General features: G+C 47.7%; 1 long non-coding RNA gene across 1 annotated transcript in view; it reads right to left on the bottom strand.

The window, feature by feature from the left end:
• The window catches only part of LOC118977299 (uncharacterized), a 42873-nt gene extending 27471 nt beyond the window's left edge, over positions 1–15402 (bottom strand). Inside the window, exons 1-3 of the long non-coding RNA XR_005064494.1 lie at positions 15173–15402; positions 14209–14698; positions 3877–3988 (exon numbers count right to left, since the gene is read on the bottom strand). This is a non-coding gene — a long non-coding RNA (uncharacterized LOC118977299). The remainder of the gene's footprint in view (positions 1–3876; positions 3989–14208; positions 14699–15172) is intronic.
• Positions 15403–16765: the final 1363 nt, after the last annotated feature.

Raw genomic sequence — 16765 nt, forward strand, 5'->3', positions numbered from 1 at the left:
AAGAGAAATATATTCAAGAGTCATATCTGAGAGCCTAGTATTCAAGCCTTAGGGTTCTTTGTTTGTTTGTTTATTTGTTTTTACCAAGACAAAAAGAAACTGCAATGATTTACCTAAAGTAAGTAAAGGCTTTTCTACCTCTAAATGGTACATGAAACTACCTGTAAAACCTAGATGCCTCTGAGATCTCTGAAATCTTCAAACAAGAACATATAGGTCATTCAGCAAAATATATTTACTGTATAACACCATAATAGCTATTTAATTGTTATCATTATGATGCAGATATATAATGGAAACAGATGTTCCTTTTTCCTTTCAGCAATGCACAGGAAAAGCATAAACTTGCTGATATTGCATGGACTGCTACTATAGCACAATAGAGGAAAAAGACATTAGCACATGACAATATTAGTTTTTACTACACAACTAATTGCATAAAAAGTATAACTTGAGATCATTAAATCAATATAATTTTCAGCACCACAGAAGGGAAACAAATAGATTTGTATAACCAGCCTATTTCACATCTGCATTTGGGAAAATACTTCTGAGAAACTAAGTATATGCAAAATGCTGCCACTACTTTTAGAACACAAGGAAAAGACTGTTGTTCTGCTTTATTTGCTCATGTAACATGAATTAGAATGCTGGCTCTACAGACAAATCTTTTAAAACAGCACCAGTGTACACTGGAAGAACCTTTCTGGAGAACAATTTAGTAATTGATACAAAGAAACTTCAAAAACAGTCTATACCCTCAGTCCAAGTAATTTCTATTCTAATAATACATCATAAGGAAATAACTAGAGGTATGATTAAAGATTTATTTAAAATGTTATTCATCATAACTTTATTTATAATGGAAAATTAAAAATCTAACTCACCAATATTACAATGATGATTAAAGTATACATGTTAAAACATTTTACAGTCAATATAAATGACTTTAATAATAATTTTAAGTATATAGGAAAATGTTCATTGTACTATGTCAACCGAAAAATAGCAGAGTATGAAGTGCTAACTATAATTTTTATAAATATATGATATATAAAAACATAAACACTTGGAAAAAAGGCTTAGAGGAAATACACAAAATGTCATTTTAATTTTTGAAAATTCTCTATTATGAGCAGATACTACTTTTTTAATTATAAAATGTTATTGTTTCTTTCAACAATTACACAATTCCGTTTCTATGCTCTAATACACTGTCCTTGTCCACAGTTTCTAAAAATTCTTTGGGTCAAATCATCCTATAAATATTCTGGTAAATTGGTTTAAAGTTACAATGGCATGTTATTTGATCCTAAAATCTGGCATAGAAAGAAAAGTATTTGTAAATTACATAGATGACTTTTTTTACCTGAGTAAACAGGATCCTTATAAATTAGAGAAAATTTGAATGGGACAAGCATTATTAATGTTTACTTAAGAGGTATTAATATGATGTGTTTTAAGTCACCATGTCAAGGAAACTTTTCAATTAAAAATATTTCTAAAGCAAATAAAATAGTCTATTAATTTTTCTCCCAGTGTGCCAATAAAAAGTTTGATATAGCTTTCGTAAGACTCCTAGTTTCATGATTGTATTTTTACGGGCAGGAGCTGATTTGTCTTAGGCTATTACTGTCTATTACTCCTAGAAGTCTTAAGGAAAGGTGGGAAGCAGCAAATTCTGGCAATCTGCCTAAAGAGAAATCAATGAAACAAATTAATCCTTCACAGGCTGCAATGACACAGTAATCCATCATTCAGAGCTGCTTTTATATACCAAATCAGAGAGCAGAGGAAAGAGCCCTAGGGAACATCACAGACAACAACTTACACCAACAGTGGGAAAATACTGAGGAATCAGTTTATTTAAAGGGGATAGATTTCGGTTGATTTCCTATTTTGTCAAATACAGATTTTTTTTCTTTCACAGTGTGAAAGACCCAAGGCCCAATGACTATATCTTAGAATTCAGTACCATATATGCTTGCTGACATCAATTGGGGGTGCACATTTTTAAATAATTAGCATCATTAATCGGTATGAACAAATATCTGGCTAGAGTAATATTACTTTTCCATTAAACTTCCAGGTGTTAAATACATTCCCTGTTTTCAGTAGGGACTAACTGTAAATTTACCTACTAATCTAAAACTGACCAATTTCTGGTAAATCACATTTGAGGTATTTTTTTTCACACATAAAATGTAATCATTTAAGAAGTGTATAACTTCCTAAGTACTCTGTTAAGTTTAAGACTTGAAAATTTTTTATTTCTTCTCTGTGGAATAAATTTCAATAAGGAAATCAGATTATAAATAACTTGTTTTAAAACAGTAAATAGTACTTTGGCTTACAATTACAGTTGACAGTGCTGAAAGATAAATTTATGTGGTTTCTTTTTTTAAAATAAACTTATAATCAATGTACAGTCATACATGCACACTGAGTATATTTATTTCCACATGTATAAAAACATATTCATCTAAATTTAGTCATGCTTATGTAGAAATGTATGCACCTTGAGTACATCTTACTACAGTAATGTATACTGAATGGAAGTATATTCCCTGGATGAAAATTAATGACAAGAACTACAAAGTCACAGTGCATTGCTACTGTTAAATGCACATATCATTTTCATGGTTAAGTGTGAGGAGTTGGTGAAAGAAAAGGATTTTCAGAAAATAAACAATCTATCGCAGTGGTCCCTGAAATGTTAGCTCTGAATATCTAATCACAGACCCAAAACAGAAAACGAAGGTCAAATAAATGCCAACTAGACAGTTTTTGAGTAGCATCTTCAATTCTGAGGTTCATGACCATATGATTGCAATTCCTGACCATGCTGAAGCATTTTTAATTCAATGCATGGATCTAGTATTTATTGATTTAATAAGGTTAGAGATATTACACTGTTGCTGCTACTGATGAACTGTCAACAATTTAATCTAGTGAAATCTTACAGGGGAATATATATTTTAGAGGAGAGAGAGACTAAATAGCTATGTAAATGTAATCCCTTCACTACCCAGGACGGTGGCAAAAGCAAAGCCCCTTCTTTCCCAGACTACTTCAGGCTCCAAACTCTTTGCTGTACTACAGATGTTGGCCACCAAATGACTGAGGTTACAGTGAACAGACTGCAGCAAAGTCTTGGAGGTACGCTTTCAAAACATTATCCACAGCATCATTACCATACAGGCAGGCAGAAAAGAAGGAAGAAAATTCACTTTTTAAAGCCATTCTGCCAAAAGTACAACCACAGGAGAGAGGTGTTAAAGGCTATATCGAAGTAAGGAGGTATTACAGAGTCCAGAGTCAGAAAAAAGAAGAAAATCCACCTGAATTTGCTGAAACAAACACTTGGGGACTATTAGGAAGCTTTTTGCGCTGCTGTGCTACCCTGCTTGTGGGCTTATTTTCCCAACCTGGACACCTGGGAAGCATGTTGTGCTCCAGCTTTTCCCTGACTTTGAAGAAATGGATAATCTAAGAAGCAGTGCTGCTGCTAGGGTCAGTAAAACTATGCTAATTGGTGAACCTAATTGCTTCAAGCAGTCCTGCCTCTAAACAGGGAGAGCACAGTTGATGGAGTCAGTCTGTTCCTAATAAAATGAAGAAGCACTGAATTAAATTCCCAAGGAAGGCACTATAAAAGTTTCCACAGTGTAACCAAATGACTTCACCTATGCTATTACCCCTAAGATGACATCTTTGAAAGAAAGCAGACCCCAGTCAGGCTCCATATTCATAAATTGGCTAAGCTTAGGCCAGTGAATCTGGATTGATTTAAAAGGCTTTTTCATCCTTCCAATCAAATGAAGTCATTGTTAATTAGACGCTTTCTGTTAACAATGTCACTCTTCTCCACATTACCTGCTCACACTCGCAGCGCCTCTAGTGCAACATCTGGAGCACCAGTCCCCCTGCAATCAGTCCTCACAGGTTTGGCTGCAGAGTGGCGGTATTTCCGCTTCGCAATCCCTGTCTGAAGGAAGATACGGTTCAGTGCGCTGCTGGTGAGACACACACCAACTTTCTAATTTGAAGGATGAGAAAACACTCTCTCCGCAAACTCTTCTCCCCAACATTTTTTATGAACTGCACAGCACTTTGTGCTGTTCCCGCTTTGCTGACGGGTGTTTTCAAAAATACCTAACGCCACAAAGTCAGCTCCCACGGACTTTCAGCTTCGTAAGACCAAGTTCCCCCTACACTAGAAAACCGGAGTTGAGGTGTCGCAGTCGCCCCCTGGCCCTGCCAGCCACCCGCCTCGGCCTACGGTGGACTGGGCGCTCCAGGCTGGGCAGACTGGGGGGCAGCCCGAAGACTGGGAGCCTTAGACCGCTCTGGCCATAGAGGCGAGAGAGGGCTACTGGGGCCCACAGGCAAAAGGCGTTCCTTCGACGGTGTCTCCGGCCCTCGCATGGTCCGGCGGAGGCCGCCTCCCACTCCTCCTGGCGAGTTCCAAAGACGTTTGTGGCTCGGACTTGAGGGGACACAAACTGCGGGCACCGACCGAGGGCAAGGGCCGGGGGTTCGGGGAGCGTGCGCCACCCCCCGGTCGGGCCTGGCTTCCTTAATGAATCTTCCTCCGCGCAGGCCTGGGACTTGGTCACTCCGCTCACTCCCGGGGTAGGGGCCTTAAGTGCCAGCCAGAGCACGGGCCCTGCGGTCAGACGAGGTCCCTGAGGCCCAGCCCCGCGCCCGGGCCCCTCACGGCGCGGGGAGCCACTCTGGTGTGGAGCGCCCGCAGGCGGCCTCGCCAGCGAGGCTTGGTGCCCGGATGTGGGCCTCGCTTCCGGGAGCTGCTCCCTCCGGCGCGGGGCTCAGGGCCGGAATGCCCGGGGCCTCGAGGGAAGGAGTGGAAGGGTCCCGGGGCCCTTACCAGAGAGTTTGATTCTGCACAGCGCAGAGTTGGTTCGAGAAGGAGCGCCCTTGTGGGGTGAAGAGCGTGAGGAGACACCCAGGGGGAAGGGCCCTTGACTGCGGAAGGGACGGTGCCTCCTGGCTGCCCTCACTCACGAGGACCACGCCGATCCCAGCGCTTACGGGACCCACCTGAGGTGACCCGAGCACCTCGGGACCGGGAAGACTGCGGGCCTTCGGGAAAGCTCCGGGGCCCTGCCGCCGGGGCGCTCCTGGGCGAAAGGCGCTCACCGGGGCCTAGACTTAGACCCGGACCGGCCCCTGACTCTGAGGTGCCCGAGGACGACACCTCGGCCTAGGAGTCCTGCCTGGCTGGGCCGGCGGAGAGTCGCGGGGAGGGGGCGCCCCAGGACTTGGGGACAGACAGTGAGTCCCGATTCCCTGGACCTCAGAGAGGTCAGCACCACCCCAGACGAGGTTGGGCGGTGAGGGTGGGAGGGCAGACTACACTGCGACAGGCCGACCGCGAGGGGAGACTCTTAATTACTCTTCCTCAAGTCCTTGACCCCAGCGCGCCGCCCCGAGACCACGGACGCCCTCTCCACAGGAAGGCTCGGGGACACTGGGTTTCCTGAGCCTCTCATCCCTGCTCCGAGCGCTCAGGGAGAAGGGCAGAGGACAGACGCAGCCCAAACACCTGCGACCTCTCAGGACGATAAAATGAGGACGGCGACTGGAGTCATTTCTCCTCCCGTTTCCAGAGGGAGCTCACCCCTGAAGCATCAAGGTTGCCCCTCTCCAAACTGTAAAACCAGCCACTCTCAGAACCTGCCAGGGACACCACCGCCTGTCCCCGATGGGGTTCCCCTTGGCAAATAGAACGCGGTTTGCTTTGCTTTGCTTCGTTTTAGTGCTCGTGTGATTCTGGTTGGGGGCTTGAGCAGTGTCATAAACTGCTTTGACCCCCTGGGGACTAAACTAGAACTGCGTGGAGGGAACTCAGGCGAGGAGAAAAGGAAGGTGCAGAGAAGTGGCGGCCGGAAGGGAGGTCCGGGTGGGTGGCGCGCTGGGCCGCTCTGACGGGCGGAGCGACCCTCTCCCGTGTGCGTGCGTCCCAGGGCGCCCTGCCCCGGGGCTCTGGGCTGACGGAAGAAAATGCCGCCACGTGCTCTGGGGCTGCTGGGCGCAGCTCTGCACTTCGGGGGCGAGACACCACACACACACACACACACACACACCCCACCACCACCACCCTCCCCCGGCGCCTGCCGCTCTTTTCTAGCGCTGGGGGCCCTCTGAGGTTGTCCAGTCAGCGGAGCCCCGTGAGTTCCCGCTAGCTCGGCCCTTTGCCTATTTGGCTCACACTGGGTGAGGGGGTAGCTCTAGCTGGGGTGGGAGGGCAGCCGGGGCCGCCAGTGGTACAGGGACTCAGCTCTGCACAAGGGAAGGGCTGGTAAAGTGGCCAAGCCCGGGGAGGGTGACCTTCTACCTGGCTCTGGGCTCCTCCCCGCCATTCAGTCTGGTCACCTCTCATCCCGAGCTCGCCTGGGTCCTTGCACCGCCCCGCTCTCCGCTACCAAGCGACAACCCCCTACCAGCCCGAGCTGCGCGCCCTGGTGGTTCCCGGGTGCCCCAGCCCTGGGAGCCAGGGCTCACCCCGGCTCACCCCGGCTCACCCCTCACTGAAGCCTCTAATAGAAACACAAGAGCCGTTTTTCCTGCCTCCAGACCCTCCTCTTATCCTCCCACCCAGCGATGACCTGCCGGTGTTTGGGGTGGTTGGTGTTCTTTTAAAAGTATATCAAAGGATCATTGTCGTCTCCCCGTCAAGTCATTATGCCTTTATCCCCATCAATTAACCACACCTCAGAGGGCTGCTATTAAGAGCTAAATTGAGCTGCAAAAGTAGATATCCCGTTTCGGGCAGATGTTGTCATCTCCCGCTGAGATAAGCAGTCCGTGGGACCTGGCTGTCAGCTTCCGCAACTGCGCGAGCCGCGCTGGACCAAGCTAAGAACTCCGGGCCGGGAAGCTGGAAAGGATATTGCGCTGGTGCTCCCCGAATCGGGAGGAGCCCGACCAGCCCCAGCTCTCAGACCTCAAGCGCTGGACATGTCAAGGGGAAGTGTCTCCAGAGTTGCGCCAGGGAAAACGCCAAGAGCGGGCTTTGCCTTTTTGTGCAGAAGGGGGCTGGGGTTGGGTGGGGGGAGGAGGCACCAAGTGGGTTTGTCTGGCAGCCTTCCACCCACACACTCTCCTTCCTTTTCCTGCCGCTCCAGCTTTTTCTTCCCTGGTACCTGGCCCCCAGAACCAACTTGTGGAGGAAGGCAACGTGCTGTGGGGATGCTGGATATGGAGCTAGGGGATCTGGGACAGACAAGTTCCACTTAAGACAAAGGGGGTTCACAAAGGGCTGCCGCGGCCTTCTGCCCAGATGTGTCTTTCCAACTTTCTCACTCCCAATCACTCCTGAGGACTCGGGGCGCTGGTTGCCGTACACAGCTGGGAGACCCTGGAGGGCTGAGGGAAGGAAGGAGCAGTTACTCTAGAAGTGAATACAAATGTATGGACAGCCAGCTAAGTTTGCATAGGACCATATCTCTACATACATGTGCTTAGAGCTTTTTCGGCTTTCCTCCTGACAGTGGCCACAAATTTAACCAAGGCTAAAGGAGATTAATTTCCCAGCATAATCCAATTAAAAGATTTCTGAAGTAATCTTTTGAAAAAGTGGGAGGAAAGTGGGCGGCTAAAAAGGGGACTGGTTTTGATGACAGTGATTTATCGCCTGGGCACAGCATGCACTGGTCGCTAGCTCTCCCGCACACTCGATTTGACCAGAGCATCCCGTCGGTGCCTCCAGTCCAAACGTTCGGTGTTCTGAAAGGCAGCCATCCATCACGCCAACCTGGGCAGAAGAGAATGTGCAAGGGACTGGGATTGCTTACAAGCACCATAGACTTTTTTAAGTGCTATTAGATTTATGGTCTCTTTTTCGACGCCCATCCAGAGTAATTAGCACATATGTTCTAAATAGATGATAGTTTTGTGAGCAATAAAGCAATTACCCATCGTTGGAGCTGACAGTTCCTCCAACTAAACTCCAACCAGCAGCTAATTGGAAAAGTCATTTCAGCTCCATTGTCTGCAATTAGTCCTGCTAAACTACTACACCCCAACTAGCCGGTTTGAGGTTAATTTATTCGGTGTTGTATTTGCACAGAGAAGCCACTGCCACAAAGGGACTCGCCTTTTGCCCCTCCGGACCTCACCCTGGGACTAGAGGAGCAGGTGGGAGGGAGAGGCCAATATTTGGGGGTTGGGATGGTTCCCAGGGGAGGAAGCGCCTGGCCTCGTGGCAGCCTCAAGGTCAGTGTCCAGCGCACTGAACATGGCTGACAGAGAAAGCCATTGTTTTTCCTGCTGGTTAGCAACTAAAGGAAACTGTGCAGTTCCTGCTACCAAAAGCTTAGTTTAAAGATCGAGGGTGGGGCATGGGGATGGCTGGGGTGGGGGAGAGTGGTGAGAGGGGAGGAGATAGAGACAACTGTATTTTAACAACAATAAAAAAATAAAAACCAGCATAGAAGAGATGACTGGGCTCTGAGTGCACCTTTCCTCCTGCACACCCAGTTCTGACCCCAGGTCATGAAACTGTCCCTAAGGAATAAACAGACTCAAAACAGCAAAATTCCAGGCCCTTAGCTGGGAGAGGGAGCCTTCAATTCTTGGTGTGGCTCAGGAAGAGAAAAAACTAGAAAGGTTAAGAAGTTCTGCTTTTGCCTTCAGCCACAACAAGGTCACTTCCCCTCTTGAAACTGAAGTTTCTCCGTGGCTCTTTTCTCTTTTTTCCTTCCTTCTTTCCTTACCCTTTTCCTTCTTTCTTTTCTAAACTAAGCCCAACAGGTCCAAGATTGTGCACAGTGAGTGGGAAAATGTGTTAAATGCTGGTTTGATGCCCCATCAGAGCTTCCAAATATCCAATGGCTGGGGTTCTTCTACTTAATTTAATTTTTATTGGACAGGTCGGCTCCTACTCTTTTATTTACCAGGAAACTCGGGGAAATGATCCCTTGGGGTTCATAATGGAGGACTGGAAGCAGAGGAGTTAAAGAGGGATTAATCCTCTCCCACCAAACCTCAAATTTTGGAACTGTAATCCCTGGTAGGCTAGGGGTAGTAGGGGAGAGGCCTCAAGGTCCCAGCTCAGACAGCCAAGTGTCTCTGGGATCCGCAGCAGGGGGCAAGAAGGCTGGCAGGTTGAGATGGGAACTTGTAGCCCTGGTAACCAAGTGTTCCGTTAAAGGAATTTATAGCTGTGTCCCAAGCCTTGGGAGCAATCCGAATTTTACTTAGAACATGGAGCTGGGGGTGGGGGTGGCATGGAGTACTCCTTAGTAGGTAAAGCCCAGGGCTTTCAGTCCTAGAAATCAAATATCCTTTTCTGGATAGCCATTCACACTTAACAACCTGATGGCTGTTTCTCCTTTTTGAAGTAAACACCTAAAGAAGACAACTGAGATGGTATTTGGGTCAGCATATAAGACTTACTAAAATAATTCTAATTTTAAAACAAATGTTAATCACTTGCTCGTCTTTAAAGATTTTGAGATATAAATCTATAGCAAAAAAACAAATTGTCTGATATTAGATTATTGTTTTCCATTCACTTATTGTGTTTTAACCAATTTGATTACAAGATAGATTTAAAAATTGGGGGAGAAATTGAAAGTAATAATCTTGCCTTACCCCATCACCTCCCACCTGTCACACAATCTCTACCCTCTGAAGAGAAATCCTCCTGTCATTGTGGCTTCCAGGTGAAATAAGATGTCTTTACTAAAAGACTCTCCATTGTGTTCTCAATTACTTCCTTTTTTCAGGACTTAAATATGACATTCCAAAGAGTGAGAACAAAAAATAGCTCCAGGAAGAGCCAGCTGAAAGTATCACCTAGACTTGATAGAGAATCCTGATGTGAGTTCATATTTATGTGTAAGGGTAAATATAACCCACCCAATCAACAACCCCCTCAACTGTGTGGGAAACATTTACATATATATCTATGTATCCAGAAAAAGACCTAAGCACATATGTGCAGAAACGTAGTCCTATACAAAATTAGCTAGCTGTCCACACACATGTATTCACTTATAAAGTAAAGGCAATTTTGTTGCTCCCATAGTTTCTTTCTATTAAGAGTGATTAGAAGATGTCTATTCAAAGTTGCTGATCCACAGAGAAAATAAGAGTAGATAAAAGGAGATTTCATTTGGTGTGACCCCCTCATCCCTTTCACACCAACCTGAGCCCCAGACTAGCCAAGGATCAACTAACACAAAAGCCCTTTCCCTTTTCTTTTCAGCTTCAGAAAATTCCATGCAAATTTAACAATAAAACATGGAACTATCCTGGAGTTTTGTTACATCATGCATTTGGAATACCTTATTTACTCCTCCCATAGATAAGCTGGGTTTATCACCCACTTCTGAAATAGGCAAATAAAATATACATAGCATAACAGAGAGCATAATTATTTACTGCTCCATGTGGTTTGTATCAGTGGTGTGCTATGCTCATTCTTTTTCATTTAAACTTTACCTAAAACCCCTCTCTCCTCACTGATGGAGATGGATGGAGGACACTATAATAAACATATCTTTTCATTGACAGTTTAGAAGTAAATGTTAGGTTTATTATTTAGATCAACTTTCTGATAGGCAAATACAAGTGAAGCATGACAATAGTTACCAACAGATCTGCTAGCTTTGTGAGCCAATATTTTTCCACTACTTTATTTTATAAGCAGTAAGGAAAATGACATTAGAAAACTTAAACATGGTCCTAAATCAATGGAGGAATGTCCAACTCAAATGTACTTCTGATGGGCTAATTCTGTAATAAAAGAAATCTGTGTTCTGACAGGTAATTATTAAAGAAAATGATTATGAAGTGTAGTCAATTGTATTGTTAAGGTCCTTTAACAAGCTTCAAACTCATTTCAAAACCCAAACTTTTCATCTGAACCCAACCCATCTGACCTGGGAAGATGAGCCTTGCAGTCATTCTTCACTCAGGCTGGGCATTTAAAGTAAATACGTTTTATAACATAAAGTCTCTAGTTACTTCTTTAATTTTGCATAAATGCATTTAGATAGCTAACACTTGATTTTTTTTTAAAGTAAATATTTGGCCCCAGCTTCACTGAAATGCTAGGAATAACTGTCACTTTTCCTCCTATAAAAGGCTGGTTTTGCATCCAAAGGTCAGCACTTGCTTTGCTGCCATCCTCCCCTAGCTACTCTGGGGCTCTCCCACCGCGGTGCAAGCAGAAAAGGGGAAGTGCTTCCCTTACCTCTATTTTCCAAAGTAACTACGTTAAATGGCCAGTTTGAGATAGGAAACTAAACCGCTTTCCAAAACAAAGCACTTATCTGTAAGCATTTTGACCCAAAGGCGACAAAGAAGAAATGCCCAGGCTACCAGAGTGATAGTGAGTACTGGAGACTGCTGCATCCACAGTTCAACTACGAGGAAAGGCTAAGAGCAAGCAAGGCAGCAAAAGCGGACTCCCAACTTGGCCTTCCCACTCCTGTTTTTGTGTTGTCAAAGACAGAACTTTTTACAGCTGGAAAGCCACAATACAGACTGAGTTCAATCCTTCAAGAGGGGAGTTTCTGATATACACTAGGCTTTTGTTTGTTTTTTAATAAGCTCAAAACATTAGGCAAGCATTCCAGTGGGGCTCTCCACCCTTTTCTTCAAAATATCTATGCAAGACCATGTTAAATACATCTTCAACTGCATCCTTCCCAGCCTTAATCTCATGCCAGGGGAGACTAATTGATTCGGCACCTTTAAAATAGTTCTTTGGGAAAGGTCTGTAGTGAGATCAGAAGAACTGACCTTTCTCCCAATGATTGCAGGCATGTTCATCTCTCCAGATGGGCTTGATAAAACAGGGTTGTTTCTGTTCTGTAGTCTCTCTAAACAGAATAATACCATTTTTAATGATCTAGAGGGTAGGGAAGAGGTATGGGAGAGAATTTTCTACATAGATCTGGTCATTTGCAGGATCTCAGGGCTCTTGAACTAGATTTAGAAAATATTTTTACAAGGTCACCTTTGTTCGATGTAATTTACCAAAAAGCCAAAATGAATGATCCAGTGAGTTTGGGGAAGGCAAAATACCAGTATCAAAGAGGTCATAGGATTAGTGAAGAGTGATTCATTCTTCCTCAAAAGAAAAATATTGAGGAGAGGGATGTTAATCAGCTGGAAAGTCTGCTTAGATCTGGACACTGGGGCCTGGAATGCAAGTCGATGCTGTATGTGCAACCACAGATCTCTGCTTCGCTCCTTCTCCCACCAGGTCACAACTGTTTACTGTCTGTCAGGCTGGCAAGGAATCAAGGTTTGTGTGGAAGGTCTTTTAAAAGGTGATTAAGGCAAGCCATGATGAGAGCAACTTGTAAGTGGCATTGTAAGCTTTCAGCCTGATTTCACTCCCCTCAAGGAGGGATACCTTCTCTTCATTTCTTGGGTGAACCACACTGGACACTTTGTGTACACTGAACTAGTCTATGTGGAACAGGAAGGCAGAGGGAGGCTTGAGAAGGGAGGCCTGGGAGTTCGGGCCCCGGCGAGGTTTTCCGTGACCTAGACAGGTCTCACAGGACCGAGACCCTGGAAGGGCCAAGTAGATATGGCCGCAGATCTGAGGATGCTAAGGAAAGGGCCATAGTGAGTCTGGGTCCAATAGCCACGACCACACGCTGAGACTCAGTTATAGGTCTCGCTTGCGCGACAAGGAAGGGACAGATATCTGGAAAAGAAAGGACGAGTGAAAGAGGGAGGAAATTGCAACTGCGTTTCCTGCTTCTGCAGCTGAGCGAGCCTGGACACGTGTGTGGAATTGCACAATTTGCGGACCTACGTGCTTCTGCAAAATCTGATCACTTTTCTGTTAGGTGCCCTACCAAACAACAGTATCACCATCTCCTGACTCAGCGTGAACAGTATCAGGCCCCAGGACCAGTGCGTCAAGTTGAACCAGTTACAACCGAAAGCCTTGTAGAGACTAAACCAGAGCCCCCCCGGACTCCCCAGGACCCTCCCGCCCCCAGGACCCCTTAGTCCGTCCACGGAAGCCATTTTGCTGGCCCGGCTGTTAGCACCAGTGGAGGCGCTCTGCGGGTGTGAAAACGCGATCAGGAAACACAGGATCAGGAAGAGAAACTGAGCCCTGAGTGCTGCTTGGGCTGGACAAGTACCAGAAGGGAACCGCGCCTCCCCTCAAAAAGCTTCGGTTTGTTCTTGCCCCCTTTCCCTTCAGAAAGTTGGCGCATTTGTTCCCCTGCTCGGAAAAGCCTAGGGTTTCCACTGCTCTGCGCACCACCACCAACAGCACTCACCCTCCGCGACTAAGGCTGGGGGTTGTAACCCTCCCTCCCACTTCCGGAGGGGCGGTGGCCCCGCTAGTCCCCAGCCCCATCTCGCCGAGTCCCAGAGGTCTCTTCCAAGTTTATAAACTTAGTGTGGGGGCTGGCAGGAAGAGCCCACAGTGAAAACGAGTGGGCCCCGCCGCTCCCGGCAAGTTTCAGCTGTACCTCAGGCCAAGCCTCGACCCCCGCCCCCAAGCTTGCCAGGCCAGACAGAGACCACCCTCGCTCAGTCGTCTCATTCCTGCGCCCACCCAACCCCGGGTGCGGCCCGGGCGTCGGCTGCCCCCGCCCCCCGCGCCCGCCCCGCGCGCCCTCTGACGCAAACGCGCGCCCCTGCCCGGCGCGGATGAAAGCGCTGCAGTTGGTTTTTAATTCAGGCTCTTCCCTTCACACACGCCCCCTCGGTCCTCACGCCTGGGAGGTGACCCCCCTCCCGCCCCCAGCCCTCTGGCTAAGGTTCGAGGAGTCTGGCTGGGCTGTGGGGCTGCGGATTTATTTTGTGCTCTCTTCCCCGCCGCCGCCGCCGCCGCGGGTTCTCGGCTGGGGAGAGCTAGGCGTCCCTTTTAATCCGCTGACACTATCGCCCACATCAAACAAGCAGTCACCGCTTGCGTTACGTTAGGGGATCCCGTTACTAACGGCGTCCGCAGGTGGGCAGCAGGAGCCGAGCTCTCCAGGTCCTGACCGTAGCCACGCAAGGTCCGGGCAACTGGGCTAGTCCCGCAGGACCCTGCCGCCGTCTCCACCGTGGCTGGAGCTCCGCACCGGCGCGGCGGGGTCGCCCTGCAAGATCTGTGGTTCTTCATCCCCCTGTCTCCGCACCCGCCCTGGAGGCCCCGTAGCCATTTCCCGAAAGGGGGTCGGGGAACAGGTTGAGGATGGGGGTTGGGGAGACCTGTTTTGAATTTGAACTCCCAGCTGGCAAGGTCCTCAGCTCCGTGGCGGCGCGGCGGCCGCCCTCCCTACCTCCGCGCAACTGGACAGAGGCAGGGTGAGGGTCGCTCCGGGGCGGGCCCCGCGCAAAGTTCTCCTTGTCCCGCCCTATCTTCCTGCATTCTGGCCCCGGCCTACAGAGCCGTTCGAGCCAAGGCTGCCTCCTGACCTGTCCGCGTTGCCGACCCCGAGTTCAAAAGAAACGATAATCATTGCATTACTTGCCTGGTGGGGCAGGACTTGGCAGAGCCTCGCTTCCGGTGCCCAACGACTCACAATTCAAGGTCCGAAGGGGGCTGGGCCCGAAGACCCGGTGTCCAGGGGACCTTCAGTTCCCTGGCGCTCGCCCTCTCCTCTTCTTCCGCTCGCTCCGTCTCTCTCCTTGTCCTCTTTCCATCTGTCTCCCTCTCTGCCTGCTCCCTCTTGCCTGCCCTCGACTGCTTGTCTCTGTACTGTGTGGGGAGTAAAATTTAGAATGAATATCTAGAAAGCTGGTTCTTTCTTTTTTCTTTCCTTTTCCTTTTCTTTTCTTTCTTTTTTCTTTCTTTCTTTTTCTTTTGTCGTGTTCGTTCTACCTTTTAACTGACCAGGAGACGTAGGCGCATTTATTTGGGGAGAGGGACGAGAGCAAGGAGCCCCTGCTGATCCCAGTCGCCTCCTCTCTACCGGCTGCGTACAATGGGCCTCCGTTGGCAGAGTGCATTGACTGTCTCTCCATTATTCGAGCTGGAGGGGCTATGGGGCAGGCACGGAAAAGCCTTTATTCTGCTCTTTAAAATCACCCTCCTCACTAACCGATCGCCAACTCCCGACTTACAGGCTGGAGAGACAGGAAAGCGCAAAACGCATCCCAAAAGCGCAGCGCTTCCCAAACCCCTGCATGGTGAAATTTAAAGTGAGAACGAGTATTGAAAAACAAACCCTACCTCTGTCAATACAGCGTGGCCATTTAATCCCACCTTTATCTGAGGGCGTGTTGAGGCTTGGGATGCTGGAGCTGAGACAAACTTTAACGCTCTCCCGAGTGGAGGGGCGGGCGGGCCAGCGAGTGTAGCTCCCACCCCCGGCGGCGGCGGCAGCGTCGGCTTTGTCACTCCGCGCTGCTCCGCGCTTGCCTGAGCCTGCCTAGGGGAGCGATCCCAAAACGAGGGGGGTGCGAGTGTGCGATTGGAGAATATGTAGCTAATAGAAGTATCATTTTTCCCCCAGTACGATCTTTCAAGTAAAAAAAAAAATCCATTGAAAGAATTTTCAAAGTGCTGTCTTCATTTGGAGAAAAGGCACAGGCTGCCTGCAGAGAGGGGAGGAAGGACCCGGCTGTGTGCCTCCCGGGCGCGGCTCCCGTCCGCTAGGTGGCAGCCGGAGCCAGCGATTTCCGCAAGCCCCACGGCCCGACCCGCTCCTCCACTCGCCCCTCCTCCCGCGACCAATCGCCTTCGGGAATCTCTCTCTCTCTCTCTCTCTCTCTCTCTCTCTCTCTCTCTCTCTCTCTCTCTCTCTCCCTTCTCCCTTCTCCCTTCTCCTTTCTCCTTTCTCCCGTCTCCCTTCTCCCCTCTCCCCTCTCCCTTCTCCCTTCTCCCCTCTCCCTTCTCCCTTCTCCCTTCTCCCTCTCCCCCATCCTCCTCTCCCCCCCCTCTCTCTGCCCTCTCCTCTCTTCCTCCCTCCCCTCTCTCCCCACTTCTCCCCATCTTCTCCCTTTCTCATTCACTTGCCCCTTTCCTCTTCTGGGACTCTGACTTGGCCGCACTAACCACCCCACCACTATGAGGAATTACCACTGTTTTCTTAATAATTATTGAAGTGTTGTTTGAGTTTGGAACAGCCTGAGGATACCATAGAGGGAAGAAAAAAGAAAGAAAGAAAGAAAGAAAAGTCAAATTTATGGGAAAGTTTATTTTTAAAATGATCGCTGGGATCAGTAAGAACCGTTCAGATTGATTTCATGACAGTAGCTGTAAATTCCAGGAGTGTTTTATCATAATTAAACCTTTAAAACCAATGTATACTTAGGACCAAAAAAACAGAGATTCCTATCTACCTTGTTTCTTTAAGAGATATAAAATAAACACAATCCACACTTGGATTATGCTTATATGTCAAAGAAGAAAGCAATCCAAACCCAGTGTATTTCACGAATCATTAAAATGGTGAGAGTTAAATTCCCATTAAAAATTTCCTAACATTTTCAATGACACTCTCTTCACGCTCATGGAACCTAATTTTAAAAACTTTTTAGAAGAAATCAACATAATTTTCTTCTAATTTGCACGTTGCAAGTATTCTCCCTTCGCCCTGTAGGGCGGGGGGGGGGAGGGAGAAACCACAGACGACCCATACTAATCAGGTCTCAGAGTAAATAGCAGCGCAGGGCGATCTCAATGTAAATTGCGCCTGTCAGGAGCACACCCCCTCCCTCACTTTCTCTCCTCCTCCCCTAGCTATCCCCGTCAGTAGGTAGCTAAGAGGGAGGTGGAGGAAGAAAGAAAGAAAAAGAGGAGGGGGGAAGGGCTCTCCAACCA

This window comes from Sturnira hondurensis, unplaced genomic scaffold, assembly GCF_014824575.4.
Source record: "Sturnira hondurensis isolate 20B ecotype Veracruz unplaced genomic scaffold, ASM1482457v3 Scaffold0021354, whole genome shotgun sequence".
Lineage (NCBI taxonomy): Eukaryota > Metazoa > Chordata > Mammalia > Chiroptera > Phyllostomidae > Sturnira > Sturnira hondurensis.